Source organism: Falco punctatus, assembly GCF_963210335.1.
Source record: "Falco punctatus genome assembly, chromosome: 4".
Lineage (NCBI taxonomy): Eukaryota > Metazoa > Chordata > Aves > Falconiformes > Falconidae > Falco > Falco punctatus.
Genome location: NC_137583.1, coordinates 20,973,448 through 20,997,915, shown reverse-complemented (window position 1 = coordinate 20,997,915; position 24,468 = coordinate 20,973,448). Strand labels below are relative to the sequence as shown.

The 24,468-nt window shown below is 41.8% G+C and overlaps 1 long non-coding RNA gene across 1 annotated transcript in view; it reads left to right on the top strand.

Annotated features, from left to right (window-relative positions):
* The first annotated feature begins 44 nt into the window (after positions 1-44).
* LOC308063060 overlaps positions 45-24,468 on the top strand; it is a 44,036-nt gene continuing 19,612 nt past the window's right edge. The window contains exon 1 of the long non-coding RNA XR_013927838.1: positions 45-24,444. This is a non-coding gene — a long non-coding RNA (uncharacterized lncRNA). The remainder of the gene's footprint in view (positions 24,445-24,468) is intronic.

Below are 24,468 nucleotides of genomic sequence, written 5' to 3'. Positions count from 1 at the left end.
ATGTATATGTATATATATGTATATATATATATATATATAAATATAATAAAAATTGATGTTATGGAAACCCAGGAAGTTTTATTAAAAATAAGCATCACTCAGTAGATACTGGAAATGCTATCACTAGGCTAATGTGATGAGTGTGAGTCAAAAATTCCATTCTTACAAGTATGAAACTAAGGACTCCCTTTAAAGTCTAGGGATTACCAAAATGGTCAGAATTATACTGGTAAGGTATGATAATACACCCTAATAGTTTTAGTAGACTGTGCAGGCGATACTTAGCTTCCACTCCCCCCAGTATCTGAATTAAATGATAAATGCTTCCTAAACTTTCAAGTCCAAATTACTTGTAAATGGAGGTCCGCAGTGCAGGGTGGCTGCAACCATTTGGTTAGTGGCCCTAAACCATTTGGTTGGTGACTGTAACCATTTGGTTGGTAACCGTAACCATTTGGTTAGCTGACTAAGCAAGCAGTACACCTTTTTAGAACAGCCAGAAAATGCAACATGATGGAGGAAAGAACAAGGAATGCAAGTCACAGCGTTAGGATCTCTATGGAGAGCCTACACTCTGAGTGGGATGTAAGTCTAGGAGGGATTTAGGAACCAGAGGTTGAACCTTATCTATTTGGTGGTCTACAAAATCGTAGCTGTATAAGCAGAGGATATTAAGTAGATATAAAAACTCTCTATTTCTTTTATATTTTGTGCTGGTATGTATTTTGGAATTAAAGTGTCTAGTTCTGCCATCTGCAGCTCAGGATGGATAGCAAACAACTTGTTAGGATTCAGAAAGCAGTCAGGCAAACAACTGCAGCATTGCAAAGTACATCTTACAGTGAGCAACGAGAATTCGTCAAGTAGCATGTTAAGAGGTGATTAGATCCCAGTCTGCGGTACCAGAGGGAATAGGTATTTTGTAATGGAGGGCTTCTCTATCCAGCTGACAAAGTTTAACAAGTTCTAATGACTGGCAAATGAGAAAATAGTTTATTAAATTATTTCTTTTTCTAAAAAGAGAGCTTAATTAACCCTTTAGCAAAATTTTCCTAGCTGTAGTACATTATTCATGATGTGCCACTGTAACACCAAGACCATACAGTTTTCTTAAAAATACTTTTTAGCTCAAGAAAAAAGATTAAATCGGGAATGTATAATATAAGAAATGCATGCTAGCTGATCACAGAGGTTATACTGCAGCCCTCGCTGATGCCCAGCAGTGACAAAACCACAGCAAAGCACAAGGTCCAGACCAACAGGACCCTGGAACAAACCAAGGATGTGCTGTTGCAAAGGTGACCTCAAAAGAAACCCATTAATTCAAGTCCTGTCAGCAAAAAGAAACTGTTTTTGAGACCTGTCTAGCTGTGGAGTGCTTGTGTAGCAAACCACACAGCTTATCCTGCTCTGCCACCCTCCCGTGCCCGTCCATGTAGTCCAGCTCTTGGATGGAGCAGAACAAATCCTCAGTTACAACAGCTCCATCTTGCTTGAGGGCTTGAAAAAGTTCCTCAAAGAGGTAATATGCTTCCTCAGAATTCAACATCAGAAACAGGTGTACGTCACCTTAAACATGTATACTACTTTGGCTAGATGTTAAATCCCAGCACCGAGGGGAAACAATATCAGAGAAAAACTGCTGTCAAATTCACCTGTATTTAGAGTCATGTGGATGTGTTATGTTACATACTGATTTAATGATATAGAATTATCATGAAGTTCAAGCTGAGCTGACTTCCAGCTCCTTGACGTTAATATAGCTGTGACACTTCCCATCAGCTGAAAATTTATCCTGTATACTTTTCTAGATATATCTATCATCTCTAACAGCTCCCAGATTTGAACTTCATTGAAAGTGCTTTCTCAGTCCTTCTGCCATCTGCTTTCTTTGCTGGGCTCACACGTGTTTCTCTGGCAGTGACTCTGCAGAACATACCAAAGCAGTGAAAAGCACAACAGAAAGTGTATTTTTAAAGTGTCTTGCCTCATTTGGGAGTTAAACGCACTTATATCACAAATGCATAATGATTAAAAAATAGCAGAAGCCAATACATCTCCATTTGGGTACAAATTTCTCTGCAGACTATTCACTGACTGCTGGCAAAACCAACCTCTTGCAAGGTCCGTGAGCACAGCCTAGCATATATTCCACACTTGAAGAGTCGCACACATCCCTTATAGAACCACCAAAGAAAGGAATCCCCATGCCAACATTCAAACTCCGGACAGGAATGCAAGTCAGACATCATTTTGCCATGATGACAGTAATCACCAATGTACAAAAGGAACTTTTTTCTAAAAGGAATTGTTTCCAGAAAGCTATATTCAGTCCTCTGTCCAAGTTGTGAACACTCAAACTGTTTATAAGTCTCTTACCTTTGCTAGAATGAGTATCCTTCCCCAGTGCCATCCACGATGCACTGAAATAACATTAACAGTCTTACACACTGTCTTGACAGAGGGAGCAGGAAGGGGGAAGAGGTTACCCTTTTCTTTCAAACTACAAATAAAACAAAAAACTGTTTCAAATTTTACTTCTTTCTACGTGATGTCCCATTCCAACCTATATAGTTATCTTCTGGATTCATTGGTTAATTTATCCCCTAGTTTGTCAAAGGGGCTGTATTTTCTTTTCTTGCAATACTCAGTTGATATAATCGTATGTATTTGTCAAAAATGGATGATTACATTCTCCACCCTTATTGCCAAGAGATCGGACAGACTGAAAATAAAGACGGGGATGTTAAATGATGCAACTGCAACAAAAGCAAAGCCAAAAAACCTAACACAAACCATTAAAAAAGGAAATCCTGGTAAGATAACCTGTCTATCCAAAGCGGGAGTAAGCATGGTGAAAAGACAAAAGAAGCCTTCAGTGTAGGCTTGGCTTCCTCTGATCTGAGCTTTTGCACTCATAAAAGTTTTAATTCTACATGAAGATGCATTTCTTCAGCCACAGCGGTCGAAATATAATGGTGCCCCTAGGTGGAAAATTAGAATATAAAGGCTATCAACTGCCAATTAATCTTGTGAGGTCAATGGGAAACAGCCAGAATTGCTGTTTCCAGATGGGTGAAAGGACGCTGTGGAATTTAATTTGCCCTGTTACCAATGCACTCTGGCAGATCTCCGAGCCCATGCTTTCAAAAAAGGAACTGAAAGACCAATGAGTCGGCAAGATTTGGGGCCCTGTGTGTCAGCTTCTTATACTGGCTGGTAATGTAAATTCACAGGCTAAGGGGAGGGATGGGGCATGTTGCTGTGACACCCTTATCCCACAATTTAGAATGGCCCCTGCAATGGGTGTCGTCGTCTCTCCGAAGGCGATGTGTTGGCTGTGTGTATTGCATATAGCCCAGGAGATGCGCAAGAGAATGATTTACTGTTTAATATTATTTGAATGTTAATTTGCATATTAGTAGTGCTGCTTAAAAATCTCTAAACATTTAAAAAGCTAGTCACGTTTTAAGTTGGGTTATATATTTAAAGAGAAGACAGTATTGACTTACCATAAACAGTTGAGCACTTTAAATGTTAAGCGTTGAAATGTAAAATGGGCTAGCAAGTTGTGTTTGTCAAAAGCAGCTAAGGGAGATGAAAATTAAAAAACTGATCATGTCTTCAAATAAAATCACTGAAATCTTGAAAGCAATGGCTGAAGGTGCGAGTGCTGTCACCGACACAGCTTTGTGCTTTACTTGAGAAAAACCCAAGAAACAAAACAGTGAGAAATGTTTGCATTACTGTGAGTTTTGACTCATTTTCTCATCAAAAGGTGCTATTTGAACTTAAATTACTGAGCAAGCTGCAGCATATTTATGGCTGTGGATCTCCAGAGAGAGTTTTGAGTGCTGTGACCAGCCCTGTGCTGACAAAGCCTCTTTTAAACCACAGCTGATCTAGATGTGGTCACAGACCACTCAGCCAAGGCTGATTTTAAATACATCTGTAATAAGGGCAAGTGTACCAGATAACCCCTGTGGGCATCTATTATGGTTACTAATATATTAATTGACTCATGCAGTTAAAATATGGAAGAGTCTTAAATATGAAATGCTGTCTCTTTCAGATATGTTTGATGTGTATTAGCTCATCACAAATCTTATTAGCATAATACTGGGAACAGACAATGGTACAGATGAAATAACATATTTTCCTTATAGTATCAGTTTATAACGAGTATTTACCCTTCAAGATAGATGGTTAATCTTTATCCTAAGCATAAGTTACTCATCATGGCAAGGGAAACTTTTCTTACATGTTTCCCAGAAAAGGCTGCTTTGGTCTGCCAGAGAAGGCAAGGGTATTAGGTAGAAAAGCCAGGGGCCGTAGATTTCCACCAGCTCTGTATGTTGACAGAAGTATTTCTCAGCTGGGAAGTTCATGTGATAAGTTGTACAAGGCAATAGAGAAATTCATGTTGCACATTCAGCATGCAAAAGGCGAGGGAAAGTAAAATATGGCTTAAATCGTGATGAAGAGGATAAGGAAGGCTTATGGCTGTTTACGCTGATGAGGTTAGTGGCTTGGAGCGTGACCCAAGGAGTGGATAAAATGGATTGCTCTGGCAGTGTTGTCTCTGTCTGGTGTAGGAATGACAGTGAATAATGGAGCTTTAATTGGCAGCTGCCTTTTCACCTGTACTGAGTAAGTACTCTCACTTGTGTCTGCTGGAGTTATGGATCCCAAAAAGGGCAAAGACAAGCTGGAATTAATAGAAAAAGACGACAGAGTAAGAGGCAAGCACATTTTGACTGCTGGTATAAATCAGGAGTAATGTCAATGAGCAACAGAGTGGTACCTCTGTGAAACAGGAGCAACTGTGATCAGAATGAGACCCCTTCTAATTAAAGGAACAAGTCACTTCTGAATCAGGACAGAAACATAATACGGTCTTGAATAAAAGCTGCTTGAGACACAAGTTTTGTTTTCCAATTTGCACAGGATTTGTTTTGCTCACAGAATAATTTATCATTATTCCTGTTGCATTAATGACTGTGAGTTCAGTGCTATATTAGGCTGCATGCAGACTTCTGAGATAACATTCAAAAATAGAGAAATTGGGCAACGAATGGCACAAACAATGGCAATGTAATGGGGAATTTTGGCAATCAGGCTGTATAGACTAATGGTCTTTTTGCATTTCTTTTTTATATAACATGAAGTTGTTTCATCCTTTCATCCTATAACATCATAATGACTGTTTTGGGCTTTTTTTGCTACTGGAGAGGAACTTGAGGAAGAGCTCTTGGGAAGTGAAAGTAATGAAGAGGTTAAAAATGAAGAGGTGTGTGGAGAGAAAGAGGGTAAAGCAGGAGCAGGGCAGGGGTGAATGATAAGTAGGGGGAACACCACCTGGGCCACCATCATGCTATCCCACTACAGCCAAGCAAGCCTAGGGGTAGGGACAGCCCCAGGGTGAGACGGAGGGGTCAGGCCTGGGGCATCCAGAAGGTCCAGTCAGGACCAGCAGGAAATGGGTGAGGGATAAGACTGGACAAGGCTACCCAGAGGGTGACCCTGAGGTCCATCCTCAGGATGCCTGTAGGTCCAGGACTCACCCAGTGAGGCAGGTCCACGGGAGACACAGAAGAGCACAATCACACCAGGGACATGTCCCAGACACCACCTAGGTGCCTGGGACAGATGAAATGCAGTTCCTGGGTCTTTAGGGAGAAGGTGTTTGAGTGGAGCTCCTGGTCTGCTCAGGGCAATTAAACCTATTAGTGCCCTTGGGAGATGGGGTGAAAGAGGATGCACAGCAAAAGGATAATGGATAAAAATTAATTGACTGATAGAGCTGAAAGGCATTAGCCTCCTGTGTGATGGTGCATGCGGATCTGCACAGCAGAGCTGAGTTTCTCACTTCAGTTTAGGTAATGACAGAATTTCAGTTTCCTTCATGGGAGCTGGCAGGGCTGATTTTTGTCTTCAGAGGACATTTCAGTCTGGGGGAGAGGTCCCTGGGGTCTCCCCCAAGCCTGGGGGAAGCTGTGGGGTTCAGGAGACCTGAGGGACCTCCAGAGGCCACACTGAGCAGCCTCACACTCAGCGATGGACTACTACTCAGGCTTTTTTCCTCTTCTGTTGTTATGGAAACAGCCTGTCGAAGGGCTGCTGAGCTTCTGAATCCTGGATGTGCAATGAGGGCAGGTAGATAGTGTAGTTTCAAAGCTGAATAAAGATGTGGGTATTATTTTACATATATATTAAATAAAAACAGATAGTCAAAGCCCTATCAGAGAGGCATTTCTAGGATGGCAATGCTCATAAGAAAGCCTGCTGATGTGAATTTTTCTATAACCACCTGTAGGCATGTACAGTATCACCGTGCTGAATGCCAAAGGTTTTGGTTAAGGAGACACATGATTATACCCAAAGACAATTGTACATGGTGCAGACCTCATTAAGAGATCTCTTATGATTCTCCAGCTAATTTCAAAGATGTATCTGACCTGAAGTTGCAGGAGCAAAGACCTCCACATATAAAACTGCACCAGGATAACAGTGGTGACTTGGAGAAAGCAAAGAGTCTGACACCAGAGATTATTCTGCAACTCTCTATGCTCTGAGGCTGGCGATAATTCCAGGTGTGTTATTTCATCTGGGATAACATGCATCATCCAAGCCACTGCTTCTAATTCCTTGCTTGGCAAACCAGACTGGCTTTTTAGACTTCCAGTCCTTTGTATAGTCAATCTGATGCTTTCAGCCTGTGAGCCAAGACGGTTTTCTCCAAAAGACTCATTTAGTTCCTGCAAGAATGAACTTGCAAGAGGCAGCTGTTAGATGCATGCACTCGTGTGAACGTGCCAGGGAAATGTGTCTGATTGCAAAAAGGTCAAAAGAGACAACTAGTCCCTCTGTGGGCTTTCTATCCCACCTTCTCTGCAGGCCATCAATGGAATAAAGCTCCTTTCTGCTTCCCCCCTCGAGCATGCTTGGTTCACTCGCAGATCCCTCCCTATTTATTCAGCTGTGCAATCTGCCTAAGACTATTCAAAGTCTGTAAATCAGACAGCAATATTTAAGCACAGAACAAAACCATCACAAGCCAATTCACACAGTCTCCACAGGATGAAAAAGGAAAGACAAATTCTCCAACACTGTTTCACTAATGAACCTCACACCTTTGTAGTAAAAGTGAGATTATCTGCAGTTCACTTTCTTCCAAGTATATCCTCAGCTCTTTGCTAAAGCTGCTAATCAATGCACCAGATAATGCCAGCTCTGAATGTCATTTTCTATATGAATATTTGTCCATTCGGTATTGCCTGTAGAAAAAATTAACTCACACAGAGTGCTGCAAGCACTCGTAGGTAAAAAGCCCCCAGTCTTTCCAAGCTGGACTGAGAGATATCTCTGAACCTGGGGTCAAAGGAGTATGTCCAGACTAGAAACAGTTGCCTTGTAGGAAACTTCCTCCCCTGCACTTCCCATCCTGGGGCACTCTGGAACAGTCAGGGCTCCTGGTGCCCTCTCCTGGTGCCATAGCATCACGATCTCCTCCACAGCTCCGGAACCACCAGTATGGTCTACTGGTGGTAGGCTGGTACTAGATAGTGGGATTTATTTGCTGGCGTCTATGATAAACTCCACATTCAAATCAGTAAACCTCAAGCACTGGGAGAGAGGGGACTTGAGCAAACCCGTGAGATGTATCACCGTGCCAAGGCTGTCCCGATAAATGGACTATGGTGCAGTGACACACAGGCATATCCCTCGCTTTGGGAAGTACCGTAGCCATATGTTCAGGTCCATGAAATGATCCCAGCTTTCTAGCTAACACAGACTCTTTGGGTGTGAAGCTGGTTTCTTCAGGGCTCTGCGCTGCTCTGCGCTGCCTGGTGTAGGTAAAAACAAACCCTTGTCCTGCTCGTAGGTCTTGTGGAAGGGACTGCTTGTGCAAGGAGTCTCACAAATGAGACACAGGCTTGTGGTCTGGGCTACTGTTGCTTGGGGGGGCTTCCCAAACAAATCAACCCACACATGTTAAACCTTTAGCGTAGATATCAGTGACAGAGGGGTCTTTTGAGCACAAAGCAAAATGTAGAAAGACCTTTCCTTCACAAAGTATAGAAGCTGCCAACTTCTTCTGTCCTTACCTGCTGGATGTGTGAGCTCTTTCCTCCTGGCAATGTACCTCCTCATTCCTGAGAAGACACAAAGATTTGGTGTGATCAGCTAAGAACATTGCTGTAACTACTGATTTCACAGGAAAAGCATCATGATAGCATGGTACAGACAACAGAACAAAACCCTGTGATGAACAGACAGCGCTTTATTACCTAGCAGGATATCAGATCTTGACTTTTAGAACAGAAAAGGTGAAACCTGATATTCTACAGTCTGTTCCTACCTTATTGCCTCCATCTGAAAAGCAAATCCCATAGTATTTTTCCATCAGTATTTGCCCATGAAAGCTACATTGCCTTCAGTTAGCCTGACTAAACTGAAGGACCAGTTCTCTACAAAGTACACTTCTTGGAGTAGGCAGCAGCCCAGAGAAAAGATTATCATGCAGGACCAAGACTGTACTAATTGGAAAAATTGGTGTTTCAGCTGCTGCTGTTTTGGAGTATTGAAGTGAATTAAAACAGATGAAGCTGACATTAAATAAGTATTGAGAAAAAGTACCGAAGACCGGGAGAGCAGAGCTGTGTGCAAGACAAGGAGGTGTTTTATTAATGTGCAGTGTTTCATAATTTCATAGCTGTTTGTTTCACTGATTACACAGAGTGACCTGAGTCTTTCCAACAGCCTGTCTGCAGGACACAGCAGCAGCGTCCCGCTGGCAATCTGCAGCAGATTCCAGGGGACACGCAGCCACTCGGCGGGTCAGCAGGACATCTGGGCGAGACTAGAGCATCATCCCCTCCCCACAGGTCATGCTGCCTCCTGAGGTCTTCCTCACACAAACTCACCCCTCGATTTCCATGAGGATTCTCTTCAACTTGACCATGTATCATGTATTTGCTGGGTTTTCTTACTTCGGGGCAGTACCTCGCTCTCCAGCACACACAGCCTCACGTGCACCCGCCAGTAGATGCAGATGCAGATGCAGAGACAGTCTCTAGTTTACAGCTGCCTAACAAAAGCTATTTGAATGCAGGAAGGAAATAAATTGGCAAAGGAGAAAGTCAGGATACAAGGCATTTTCCCCTTCCGCAGGGCTCTACAAGGCCATGAGGACTAGGCAGTATATTCCAACAAATATCCATTTTTGCCTTCATTAATCAGACTTAAACCAAAACAGATACAGACTAGTGTTGCATATAAACCCCTTTCTCTATTTAAAGTCAGTGTAAGCATTTTCCAGAAAATACTGATAAAATAAAAACATCCTCAGGGAACCACATACCTTTTCTTCAGTGGCTCATTATATAGCATGCTCTAGCAGTTCATTATACTGAATTCCATATCGCAGATGCTGATGAGGACAGAAGCATTTACCAAAAAACAACTGTTTTGAAAATTTTCTGGGCACTGATTTTATCAGTGTGCAACATTTGGGGGACTTAGTGAGGTAAAGGCGCAACTAAATCCAAGCAGGTTGAAAGGTGTTACATGAAAATATTCAGAGGATAAATTGTTAATTGGATAGGTGAAAGGTGGCATCCTCAGGCATTCTTGCTTATAATCTTTCATTTACATAGTGGAATAGCCTTCAAAATAGGGCTTATTATAATGTATGAATGGCTAATTGAAAGAAGGTGCTGCAGTTAACTCAGGAACCGCTTAATTTTCAACCCTTTTATCGTCCCTAAATGTGAATCCAAATTTAAACATGGAGGAAAAATACATGGTGTATTCAGGAACAAAGGTATTGTCTGACATAAGGAGCTTATGTAAATGTGGGATGGCAGAGCTCCTTTTACAGTAAACCTTTCAAATACCTCAATAAATCATGAAGAACAAAAAAAATCTTTCTTTTAAGGAGGTTTGCAATGGGATTTCACCTATCTGGGACTGCTGAGGGACAGCACTGTTCAGGGGGAAAAAAGGAGCTTTGCTAGCATCTTCCTCAGCAGTAAATTGCAAATAAATACCCATTTTTGTGTGCATGTGCAAGAAAGCTTCCATCCTGTATCCATGTACAATTTGCTAATGTTAAAACAGAGGTGACATCATGCAGGGATGGATACACCTGCAGGAGTGTTTTACATCCTTACAGTCCCCCTTTACAAGCCAGTAGATTTATTTTTGCTTTTAAAGGCACAGAGCCCATTTAAATAATAATAATAAATAAATAAAAATTAAAAGGTGTCTGTACTACAGTGGCTTGAAAAGACATGGGGTGTGATCCAGTGGATAAAATGCAGCATCAGACACTCTGGACATTTCCATTCTACCCAGTGCAGTTACTGTCCTGCCATATAATGTCAGCAAACTACTTTGTCTCCTCCTTTCTCTCCTGCTATTCTTTCCTTTTAATTTCCCATTCAGACTGGAACTACTTTGGGGAAGGAACTATCTCCTACTATGTATATAGACTCGTATATATATGACTCTATTATAGAGTCCTTTAGTTCACAGTATTTTGCTCTCAGTTGTTCTTGGAAGACCAACAATTATAATTACATGAAGGCAGGATGCATGTGGATGCAACATTACTTTGTTCAGGCTAATCAGCTCAATTCTACCAGTGAAATCTCTCTCAATTATAGGAGAATCCATGTGTGCAACTGAGACAGCAGAAATCAATCCTAATTACTCCCCACCGCCTGCCCAATTCTCCTGTGCAAATAGAGGAGAAGGGGCATGAGGTGTTCCCAGCGCGGGTGGTGGTCGGTGCAAATTCCTTCTTGTAGGAACCTGTTACTGCCCTATTAGGAAACACTTCAGCCGTGCCAAGCAAGAATATCAGCAGTATTTATGTCAGCAAAGTTAACAAAATGGCCACTTCAAGCAGAAAAAGTTATAAAACTCGTAACAGGCCCTTTCTAGAGAGAGCAGCGTATGACCTGCCTCCCTTCCACCGGGATGTTCCAAGCAAGGAATTCAGTAGCCTGTCCAAGGAAAAATACAGAGACCCCTATGTTTTATGCCAGGTGAGAACATCATATAATCATTTCCTTGTCCCAACAGAAAAAGCTAATTTTTCCATTCTTAGTAAATCCCCTTCCTTCAGATGCAGGCTCACACATCTCTTAAACCAAACCCCGTCCGTGGCTGGACTCTGGGTCCACCAACACCACTGCCCAGGCACGCAGCGGGAGCCAGCTGGGTGACCTCGGCGGCTGCAGGGGCAGGGGTAGAAGCAGACACCAAAACTGACCCACACCCAGCAGGATCTCCTGGCTCTTATCGTAGCCAACTTCAGACTGCCTGGAGATGAACTGGGAGCTGGTTTGATCCTGATAGCATCAATGACACGCACAGGCAATTTTACAGCTGCTCTAAGTACCTCTTGAGCATCCCTGACAATCAAGCTTCACATCTATGTGTACTATTACAAAATGAAGGAGTGAGTGGGTTGCAGTGTTTCATTTAATCATCTTTATTTTATTAGATTCCTGAATATGCTCCTTCACACACATAAGTCAATTTGACTTACGAAAGATACTGAGCGCTGTCTACCCAAAACAGTTACAAAAAGGGAGCGGGCGCAGACAGCCCGCGCTCGTGGCTGCGGTGCCATTCCACTCAGGCTGCTCCCCTCAGCGTAGAAACCTTCTTTTATTTTTATTCCTCAAGACCTGCATGCCTGTATTTTGAAATGTTTGCTATAAAATTACACAGCACCCACACAGGAACGAGAAAGCTGCCAAGTCTCAGAAAATAATTTTTGTCCACAATGTTTACACAAATCAAATGAATGAAATGATTCTGCAGAGTTGAAAAGTCAGGACAAGAGTGTAAGGAACCAAAGCAGAGCAATATCCAAACCCCTCCTGCAGTACAACATTCTCCCTTTATTTGATGCAAAGACAGAATGCTGCTTCTTCTTGGCATGAATTGCAGCTCCAGAGGTTATACCTATACATAGGAGAATACAGAAAGAAATATAAAACAAAATTGAAGGAGACAATCAGAAAGATTTTTTTTTTTTTAAAACTTACAGCCTGAAAATCAAGAAGGTCAGCTTCAAGTTTCCAGCTCTCCTTGTAGTAACGGCAGGCTGAGTTATGCCACTCTTCTCCAGGGCCAGATTTGGATATTATATGCATTCTTTGTTATCATCTGACCTTGCAATGATCTGCCACAATAGGGATTATGGTGTTGTCAGAAGATTATTCTGCACCTGTTTCCGTGACATTTGTCCCTCGCAGTGGAAGTGTAAATACTGGTGGCATCTACCCACAGTGATGCCTTGTCACTCCTGTTGAGACACAGCTGGGAAGCAAAGGGAAGAAGAGAAAAAGTAATGAAGAAATAAAAATAGAAGCAGAAATTGGAAAGGAGTCTAACTTTCCCCCCATCTACCACTTCTACCAACAAAGCAAGACAAAAAAATGATGCACATGAACATTCAATACATGTCAGTAAAGAGAAAAATGTTGGAAACATACACAGAGAGATGCAGGAACGCCCTGGAGTTTATACTAAAGTCATATTAAAACCCGTCTCTCTCTCAAATATTGTGAAACCCCGGATAAAACATGTCTGCTATAAAGGATTGCTGAGATTGAACTGACAATATCCATGGGGAAAAAAAGACAGATGAAAACCAGGCTGTTGCAGCTGGATGCTCTTAGCAGAAAAGAAATACAACAACTTTGGAAAGAAAATTGAATAAATTTAGAAAATGTGCTCTACAGAATGAGTGAAAGACTGATATCACAAGCACTGAAAGCAAAGCTTGAAATGCCAGTTTTCAAGCAGTGCAGAGCTCTCCCTCTAGTTCCTGTTAACTTTCCACTAACTGCAAAAGGGATAAAAGGGCTTAATAAAGTTATTAGCTTTTACTATTTTTATTACCTGTATTTTCATACAGAGAAGCTGTTCCCGGCTCACAGTCCCATGATATTAAGTTCCCTCATCGCTTGACTGTTGATGGGAAGTGGCAAACTAACTTTGCAGGGCTGTTACAAAAGTCTCCTTCTGTCTCAGTAGCACTGATACATACTGCCTCTGGTATGGATCACATCTGAAACTCTCAGAAAGTGACATTTCCTATGGGAAAAAAAAAAAAAAGTGGCTTTATTTACTGAACAACATAGTCTGCCACAAACAAATTTCTAGCTTAAAAAGCTCAGATGGACACCTTTCTTTTAAATAACCTGGAATGATTTAATCCCATTTTACTTAACAGCAATATGAAAATAAATAAATCTGAATTTTGTAGCTACGTGACACCAAAATCTCATTGATTTGAGCTAGGACATAAACACATCAGTGCCCCAAATTCCCCTTTCTATAAAGACGGGTTGAGATTTAATTTACACAAACATATGCTATTTTTAAAATATTCACCAGTTTTTCACCTTCATTCATTCTGATGCATGCATTTAAACAGTTTCCAGTATTTCAGTTTTCTTGGCCAAGCAGAAATATTTATTATACTTGTTATAGTTTATATTACCCTGTAGCAAAGCAATTTATCATTACTCTACACGGGTGACTTTCCTGATTATTAAAATACTGTTAAAGTGAAAACTGCTCAGATCACCACACTTCTCTCTGGTGTATTAATGTTGTTTGACTTCAGTTGGTATATAACTGCAAAATAACACATCCGATCTAGAAATTGAGACGCAGGATGGATAGACAGAAAGGTGAGGAGAAGTGTCCTTTTGACAAGGCTGAGTGTATCCTGATATTTTGTACAGATGTGGTCTTGGGTCCCAGACTGTCATCGGGGCCACACAGCCATGGAAGGTTGATTTTGCCTCTGGACAGTAGGTCTGTCTTAGAGAGGTGTTAGCAGTGCCATACCCCCTTGACCTGAGGGTAGCACATGCCGAGGAATTCCCAGCAGGGAATCCACCTCCAGCAAATATGCTTGAGACAGACTTTTCCTTTGCTACCTGCCCTCACACCCAACTGCTAGGATGACATTGCCTGCTGGCAAGTTGGTTACATCCTTGGGAAACTACACTGGTCTGGTAGGGAAAACATACATGTAACCAGTTTAAGTGCTAAAATTACTGCAGGGAGCACCTCCTATGCTTTACTGAAGCCGTTGTTGTGTGAATCCTTATGGAAAGGCATACATACTGCCACCTGCATTGGTGCTCAGCCTACTCTCGTGTCTGTGGAAGTGCAGACCTTTATTGAGGAAAAGGGTTAGCACTGCTCATAGCCAGTCATGGTGCTAAGAGCACTACCTTGATAAGTAGCAGCACCTCGGAAACGTTCTGGAAGCTCATCAGAGAAGCAGAAATATAAGCTTAAAAAAGTAAGGGTTAGATAAGACACACAGCAGGAAGGCCAGCAAACAGGAAAAGGGATGAGGCTGGAAGGCTACACTGGAGCCACTGGAGTTCAACTGGTGTTGGACTACCTGAGGGTCTGCACCAGGCTCCAGGGACCGAACCTATTTCCCAATATTAGAGCTTGACTATCAGTTGGTATCATGTTCCACAGGCATAATGGAAAAGGTAAGCATCACCCATCCTGAGCTGGACACAGCTAATGGAAAAGACGAAAAAAGCATCTTTCTTAACTATCACCACCTCTCTTGATCTGACAGGCAATCACAGCTTGAAAATATTATTTCTGAATTCAGCTCAGAATGGAATGAGATTTGGGAACTGAGTGAACTTCTGCTCATGGCCCTGAGGACAAGAATGATGGACTTTCTGTCCCAGTCAAACCAACTGATATTTTATAGTGTCCACTCCTGTCGGTGCTGCAGAAAACCTTCCATAACAAATGTGTGCATACAGTTTGCAACTAGAGATAATGTGCAGCTCTTATGGTAAGAGCTGGTTCCTATCTACATGCCTAGTACCTACAAATCCTGGCTTTTGCACGGTATTCCTCACTGGAGACACTGCCAAAGTAAGTAAATATTATCCATGTTTTACAAACATTTACTTTGGGCTACGGTGAAGGAAAACAATTTGCTCTAAGTTAGGTGGTTACTATGCAGGTGGGAGAACTCATATTAGTGAAACAGAAAAACAGTGAGAGAGCTGGGAACGGAGAACAAATTACCCCAGATCCAACCTGCTATCCATTGGACCATGTGAGATCTTCACAGACGAATGCCAAGGTCAAGCTCAGCCCCAGCTCACGGCTAAGGCACATGAACACAGGGCTGCCTGCACAGCCGGTGGCACGCTCAAGCCAGGTGTCTGCTCAGCCAACTCCAAAATCTGCAGGGAAAAGGACCTGGAGCCTGTTATTAGCAAGCACAAAATTACTTCACTATGCAATAAATTTTGGGTTTCCCCCTTTCCCTTTTGGTTAAGGATATATTCAGGTCCAGAAGTGTCGTGGTCCAAAAAGCCCTGATCCCTCTTGTTGAGGACATTGGGAATTTATGATGATATTAAGTTGTTCTGACAGTGTTTGGGGTCGGTCAGAAATAGCCCATGGGAAAAGTTAAGCAGGGAGTAGGGAGCCAGTAAGGACTGCTGCGCTTCCCACGGCTGCGCTGCCAGCACTGCGACCACAAAGGGTGCTCAGAGGTGGTGTACCCGGCGTGCCTTTGTTTTTTCCCCACTGAAGCTGGAGAAGGTGTTGGAGAAAGCAGAGTCATTTTTAACAATCCCATGGGAGGGACTTCAAGTTCCAAGTGTGAAAAGAGAAAAAGTAGATAAATGTTCTAGATCTTTTTTCAAATCCAGTAGAAGTATTTTGTTAGGTTCAGGTATTCCCATTGAACGTAGTATAAGCGGCAAACTCTTGTTGCTGTTTAAAATATCTCCTTTATGTATCTTTTTTATGGACTCTATGACTATATTCTAGCTAGAATTTTGCATACTAGTTTTCCAGCTAGCAGTAATTATTTATGGCTGAATTTTCAACTTCTGTACCAAGGAACCACAATGGCAATGCTGACAGAGAACAGCCCATAAAAGCTGCACAGGATTCTGCTAAAAGTTTTGTGGGGTTTTGGGGTTTTTTTGGGGGTTTTTTTAAGCATAACATTTCCTTCGGGTTTTATGGGAATCTTGTAAAATTAAAGCATAACAAAATTCAAATGCTCGTAAGCAGATAAGAGCCCTGAGCTCATTATGTCTGTGCTTTTCATTCACTAGCAGTTACATTTTTCTCTATCATTTGCTGTCTTTGTAATGATAACTCACATCATTTTAGAGCTGTCATGAAATGAGATTTTCAACAAAACATTTATTTTTCAATCTGAATTCACCATGTTTTAGGTAATATTTCCACATCCTTTTTTCTGAAACCAAAACTCAGGTCAAGTTGTAGGCTGTTCTTTGCTGACAACAAATAACTGTGCCAATCAGAGTATATGCTTTACTTCTTAATGAGCTGATTTTTTCTATTTTTTTCCCTCTGTGTTATCTTAAAATGCAGGAGATGGTAATTTAGTTTGCTGTACAGAAAATCCCCTCTAGTAAAAAATACATTCTTCTGAAGCTGTAGTGGCCAATAGCAAATAAAGTTCAGTTCTTTGGGTGATGTCAGAACAATGCCTGATAGTAACAAAGCCAACTGCTTTGATTTATATTGCCTTCCTCTAGCAATACAAGCCAGCATTCTGCTTGCCCTTTTCACTGCAGTTGCACATTAAGCTGAATGCTTTAGAGATTTTCTACAACAACTCCCAGATCTCTTTCCTAATCAGTATTCGACACATCTTTCCTTTTAGCAGATGCGCTATTTTTTCCCTTTGTTCCAAGATTCATTGTTCTTCATTAACTGCAGTTGCCATTTATTAGTCCAGATGCAGAAATGATCCAACGACCCCTTATGAGTTGATGCGTTTACACCCACCCACACGTCTGTGCACCAGCATGCAATAGGCCCTTGGATCACCATATATTTAAATAAATGCACTGAAACTATAGGCTGTTTACGTGAGATTTATGATGTTTCTCAAATGTGCATATGATAACGAAATGCAATTTCGAACTGTTAAAAGTGAGCCAGCATCAAAGATAGTTTCTGAAGATGTGCTCTTCTGGGCTTTGAGAGTAGCATAAAAATACATAGAAGCAGATCCTCAGCTGGTGAAAAATCTTGTTAGAATTAATGTCGCTATGTTGATTTACACCAGGTAAGAGTGTGATCAATTAAATCTGTGCTGTGAACTATATAATTTTTTAATGAAAATTTAAATGTAATCATGCTAGGCTACAATATTCATTTTGGAGAGAAAAAGGGAGAAAAAATTAAGTATGGAAACACTAGGAGTAACCATTCTTGAAATACAGACAAATTGGTAGGAAATGGAGTGTGTAATGCTTAAATATTCAAACTACTGATAATATAAACAGGTGGCAACCATATAATATAAAGTACATTAACTTGGAATTCTGTAGACACTTGGAAGATAGGAAAATAGGATTTCACATCGTATTAGTTCACTGGTCCATGAAATCCTATATCCTTCTTTCAACATTGGCTAGTAGATAATTCTTCAGTAGAAGACAAACCTGCCCCTTATAATGCATCTCAGAAATACAAAATGCTGTAAGACAGAAGCAGGAAAATAAACGGCAAGGCCGTCATCAAAAAACTCAGAAAAAGATAAAAATAAGAGCTTATAGCTTTAATAGAGAGAAAAGATTCATGGTCTTAAAACCAAGCTCAGTTGGGTATTGGATAGCTAGAAGTATGCTGTGCTTTCTACCCTCAGGTTACTAACTCAGCTCATCTCCCCCATCAGCACTGCCTAAGATTTATGATCAGAGTGCCCTTTGTGAATAAAGATGCTTCCACTTCATAAAAATCAATGGTATTACTAGCAGTCACTCTTCCCCCGCTCCTACTGGGGGCAGCAAGGGTGGCAGCTCGGTGAACCTCCCTCCAAAACAGCTCACCCCCCAAAAAAAAACAGCTTTCCCAAAAAAAGGGAAAGGTTGGGAAACTAATGTCAAACTCAGTGAATATTGTCTTAGCTACCATGTAAGTAAGTCTGAGTCTAAATTAATTTAAATATTGTGGCATATTCTGGCAGATAATACTTGCAGTTGCCAGTGGGTCGTGAAAAAAATATTCTGCAGCCTTGTTTTCACACTAGAAACTCTACTGTTTAAACAGTTAGGACAGCCACAACTACTGTGGCATTAACTTTTATGCTGGCGACAGCAATATCCAGCTCAGAAGCCCTGGCTTCAGGTATCAGTACATCCAAGCACGGGCCAGTAGCAATGTCGCTCAGCTAAGTATTACCAAAGGGGGTTACGGGGACAAGCAGGAGCTAATGCAACTGGCCCTGAATCAGCCCATCAATTAAACCCACACCCAGCATCAGAGACCACTGGCAGAGAAAAATCTTGTGAAGTCAATTGTGATGAACAACCCAAATGAAGCGTTACCCACTAGAAAACTTTTTCCATCCCTCATTTGTAAAACCTACCTACCCATTTTCTGTCCCGAGCAGGTTCCCTTTGCACCAGCTCTCCCTGGGCTCCAGCAGCCCCCTTGCCAACCCCCTTCCAGGCGACGGTGAATTACTGCAAGAGCATCAGCTCCTGCTTCACTAACTGAAGTGCCTTCCTAGGGGGTCAGCCATGGGGGACCCTGCAAGGAGCAGCCAGGGTAGAGATCTGAACCCTGCAAGGAATCAACACAAGCCTTTACAAAACCCATCAGCTTGTTTCTGTAAGAACCAGGAAAGAATGAGGAGAAGGAAAAAGGAAGAAGGGGCTGTTTTGGAGCTATGATGTTAACGGGAGACATTCTGCTTTCCAGTGAATGTGGAGTCAGGCCCATGAAGACATTTCTGTAGCATTTTTCTTCCTTACAAAACTCCTTGAAGTAATTATATTTCAACTTCCTTGCAATTGTTAGACGGTAAAAGACATAGCACTGACCACATTGCTAAGCTTGAAATATGCATAGTGTGGGGTGTGAGTGCGTGTCTCTAGAGACAGAGTACCGGGGGGTAACAGTGAGCAGTGTCAAGGACTGCACTGGTGGCAGAAGGCTGTATACCATACATACAAAAGGAGTTACTATTACACCTGAATTTATGACTTCCAAGGGTTTGTATTACTTCAAACTTTTCTGAAAATTTTATTTTTCTTTTCTTAGAATTTCAGCCAAGTTCTCAAACCTCCCAACTTCTTATTTCTTCTCAATACCCTGGGCTGCAGCTGCCACCTGAGACATCCCCAGGCGTTCAGCTTGTCTTCTCCCCTCCTCTTGGCTTCCTTCCCACCTGGCAGGCGTGCTCAGCCATCACCCAGCTCAGTGAGAAGGCTCTGTCTCATCTCCATACGTACGGGAATGAAAAGGTATAGGTCACCCTGGGAGTCGCTGCCTTGCAGTGCGCACATGTGCTTGTCAGGACGCATCAGGGACGCATTGATTCAGCTGCAAATGAGCAACAGTACTCACCGACCCAGTGCAACCTTGGCTGGTCTCGAAGGGGCTCTGCTGGCCTTCAGAAATGCCCCTGAGCTGTGCAGGAATATTCCCTCTCTGTTTGGTTCCAGTCTTTTTTCTACTTCGGTTCTGTGAAAACAATACACCCTAAGGTGTCCTTAAGTTTAAAGCAGACACTTAATTGTCTCTGATCCTGGTTTGAGTTGTGCAGAGGAAGAAAACGGAGAACTTAATTTTGCACGCTTTCAAAAGATCTGGAACAACCTGCTTGTTCCATTTCAGCCCAGGGAAGACAAAAATATGGATGAATACCTTTATATGTTGCAAAGACTTAAAGTTGCTTTTTACTGCCATGGGACAATGAGGAAAGAGAACATATTGCAAGGCAGAGCACATTAATCTCCAGGTTGCTGCTCTAAAGGGCATGGTCAGAAACATTCAGATAATGCCATTTACTCTGCTGAGCCCGGACAGCCCACACCCAGCCCCCTGAGTTACCGACAGGGCTGTGCTGGCTTATCGCAAGCAACTGGGTATAAGCAGAGTATTGTGCCCCATCTTCATCGCTTTTAAAAATGTGTTTACACCAAGAAATAAGCAGGGAGCATGGTCAGAGGCTGACAGAAGGGACTGCCCATCCTCCGGCTGGGGCAGGTCCTGGCACAGGGCAGACCCCACTGCAGCGCTGCCACATGGTGCCACCACCCTGCCCCACACACAGAAGGGGTCTTTTCCCCTCTTCCAGAGGTGACAGAGAGAAAATCCGCACAGCAGTCAGGGGAAGCACCTCGATAACCAGCACAAAATTACATCTTCATACATAAACTGAAATGATGCTGTTTTCCTGCTAGATCCAGGTACAGATCCTATTAAGCAGCATGGTCATTTCTTTCCTTTGTTCCCAAATGATTATTCCACTAACAGACACCAATAAAATGACAATTTACACTGAAATGGTTTCAGAACTGTAAACCATTCTAAAAGCTGAATTCAGGCAGAAGCTAATGATGCAGTAGATTTACTAAGCCAGATCTAAGCATGCGAGGGTGATTGGAAAAAATATACTGTCTGATACTTCTTTTAATATACTTTGGATAACAACAGTACACAAAACAGCATCATTTAATATAGTAAATGATCCATCTTGTCATGTTATGGCTTCATCTGATATGATCTATTACTTTACAGCATGCTATTATGTATATAGAAAAAAACCCTAGCTTGTAATAAATTATCACAGCATCTATTTACTTTGCAGCATATATTTACTGTCACACTTAACCTGTGCCACTGTAAGTCCATTTACAAAAACACAGGTCCATTTCCTAATCTTTGTGAACCCTTTATAAGCAGGGACCATAAGATCTTGTGCTACCTCTTCTGCATAGCAAATGTTCAGTATATGACCACTAGAACTGAAGTCTTTCTTACTGATGCACACTAGCTTTAGGAAGAATCTTAATCCATCTTTGGAGATGATGAGCAAGTCAAGTCCTACAGCTACTAGGAAAGGAACAAAATCCCTGGGAGATGAAGGCCCAATTCCCTCTTGTGTTTTGCAAAGTTTCTTCCATAATACTTGCTCTACCCTTGAAACATTTACATGATGAAGAGCTCAAACCTGGACTCTACTTGTGGTCTTTGTGCCATTCCTGTAATTTGATGTTGCTCAGAGCAGATGGGTTTTCCAAGATGCCCAAGTATTCCAAGTATATTCCAAGTATTACTCTTCCACATGTCCTGAAGTTGTGTAGTGAAGGGGTTGATCCTGGGAATCACAGCTGGACAGACATGGTTTAAAGGAGATCTGGAGATGCTCTGAAAATGATAGATCCCACAGATTAACAGGGCAGGCACCAAGTGCTTCCTAATGTACGTAGCAGCAAGCTGTTCTGCAATTCAGGTGCAGATATGAGCATAGCTCCAGATCAAGACTAAATTCGCTTGCATTTGTCACACTGGAATTCCTAAACAGCTTTCCCCCTTCCATTCTAAATGACATCTTTTGATATGTGTTATCTCATTTTTTCACATAAATTCCATTGAAACAGTAGAACAGTATAACAAAATATCAGATTATTCCTGCTAGATCCAGCAACTAAAATTAAAGACTTTTTTTCCACTTGATCACAATTGTAATATTTCAGATTCCTTCTACAAAGAGTAGAATTTAATGGCTGTTATGGATTTTTTCACCCCCTTAGAGAATTTCTGCAAAATTCAATTATTTTTGGAGACTGCTTGAGTTTGTATCTCACAGTGATGATGAATTACCCATTGTACTGGCTGACTTAAAAACAATACACAAAAATCAATTTTTTGACAAAAGGAAAGACACAGAGAATCCAGGATTGGCACACACCGCCTTTGCCCAGAGTTTAAAAATGAGCTGATTTCAATTACTTTGCCTTTTTAAACCACTTTCTGTAGCAGCATCTGATTACATTTCAGCTGTTTAGGTCTCCTATAGAGATTGACTTTGCCAACAAGACAATTTGCCATCAAGAAATTGTAATCAACTTAATGAACTTTGTCTTTCAAACAGTTGGAGGTTTTAGAGCTAAGAGTAATGATTATCACAAGTATCAGCGTGTTTTGTTTTAAGCATACACATGCCAGATATAAGCAATTTGCATGTTAACATTGTCATGCTCAGATGTCACAGTGGTATTTAGGATTGCTGGCTGACTAAAGTAAGAATAAAGTTACACACCAAATAATAGCATTTGAAATAATAATAAGTAACACTGAAAATGGAATTTAAATAATGCTTCTTATAACCAAGAGTTTTACAGCTCAAATCTGCTAATAAAAGCAAAGCATTGCTTTTGACCAGAGCAAGCATCCTTCTGTGAAGTCCTGAGATGTAGTTCGAAGCCAAGATTTCATTCTGTTCATGAATCTATAAACAGATTATGTCATGTACTTTGGGTTGAGTAGCATATAAATTGTTAAGAAAAAAGTATAGTTAGCCTGAATCTACCAATAAAAATTATGGTACTGCCAAATGCTAGTGCTTTTGGACCAGCTGATCTTCCCCCTCTAAAAGTATTTTCATATTAATCTCATGCTAAACAAATCAAAAACCATCGCACTGGTAAAACCCGACTTTGTGTAGTGCTGTGATTTTACACAGCCAACACTCAACCTGTCCTCATCCCTAGATGATCAGATGTTACGGTTTGGGATTTATTGCCATAAACTCAGTAACCTTGAAAAAGCTCAGGCATTTCATGGGGACCGATACTGAGCAGCGACCGCGGCAATGCTGCTGTAAGACAGACGTGCATCATGCCCTCCCTCTGAGAAAGGCTGATAATATCGCCCACAGGAGACCCAGATCTTTGTCTCTTAACTTCATTATGAGCAACACTAGCTCTGAACACTATTTCCTATACAATATCGCCAATGTAAAAGGAAGAGCATAAATATTTAACATCCATCTTCTTGAGAAAGTGCCTACTTTACTTTTTTCCCGTTGGTAGGCAGCCACAACCCTATTAGCTAGACATGTAATTTGTCTTGCCTTAGAAAAGTAGTGTACAGACCATCCCAGCAGTATAGCCCACATACCTCCATGCTGCTGGGAGGCAGGTATGACCCTCATCACCTGCTTGGGGGTTGCTTTTCCACTGAGAAAAAATAAAATAAAATACTGAGAAAGAGTGAGTGATACATCTCTGAGAAGTAAGGCATGCATGGCACGCATTGAAATTACGACGCCAGCTTGCCAGTTTTAATGGGTGACCTCATCTTGGGCACTTGGAAAAGATAGTTTTCAAAAGGCAATCAACATTTCCTGAGAAAAAGCAGTTTCCTGACAAGGGGTTCATGCTGAGTATCTCTCAAGAAAGAGCTACCTTGCACGGCTTGGGTGAAGAGATTTGTCAAAAAGTGTATGTTTTTTCTAACTTGAGGATGTCAGCATTTATTACTTTTCCTGGTTTTTTTTTTGTTGGTTTATTGTCGTTGTTGTTGTTTGTTTGTTTTAATTAATATTGCCAAGATATTTTCAGTGCAGGAAAAATGTTCCTGCTTTGAATGTCACTCCACGGATCTCCAGCCAAAACACGCATACAATTATATTGTTGCTGAAAATCTTGAAGGTCTTACTCACTTGAGTAACCTCACTGAATCAAAGCAGTGGGATCGAGCTCCTAACTATATAAGCCTGAAGGGCATTTTGTTATAACACTCCTGAATTTCTTCTCTGAGGACCCTCGGTGACCCCTCACGTCACAAGAGCGCTGCAGTAGCTCCCGAGGATGCTGCAGCTCTGCAGACGAGTGGTGTGGGGCGCGGGGTCTGGCTTGCAGCCCATGCAGCCACTGTGGTGCTCTCCAGCTGTTTACAGGCAAATCTTCCTCAGTGGTTTTCACACTACTGAGTTATGACGGGGAAGCACTGAATTCCTAAACTTGCCAAAGGTAGAAAGAAAAGTTTTCTCGCTGTCTGTAGCCGCTGCAGGATTGGGCTCAGGCCATAAGCTGTAGATTAAATCGCGTGCACGAATGCATGATGTTTTGGTGATTGCATTAATGCATCATTTCTGTGTGCGGGCTGTTTAACCTACAAACCCAGCCCCAAACACCTTCCTTGCACAGACATGGCTCATCTCAGCAAATAACATTAGTTTAGGCAGCTTTAGCTGCCCAGATTAAGTTGTACTGAAGAATAACTGCATCCATGTGAAGGCTTTTGCCAGCACAACCATGCAGATTTACATGTGTCCACACGTATGTATGACATACCCAACCTCCTCCTTCCTCAGGACTGCCATGGTACGCAGAACGAAAGTTCATGTAAACTCCTGCAAGACTATGACTGCAGCGAGTCTGTTCCACACCTTTGGGACTGCAGAAGTGGTAATGCTAAAATAAAACCACAAATTGTCCACACACAAAACCCTACAGCCTAATGGCATAGGCAAATCCTACAGCCTAATGGTATAGGCAACCCTACAGCCTAATGGTATAGGCAACCCTACAGCCTAATGGTATAGGTGAATCCTACAGCCTAATGGTATAGGTGAACCCTACAGCCTAATGGTAT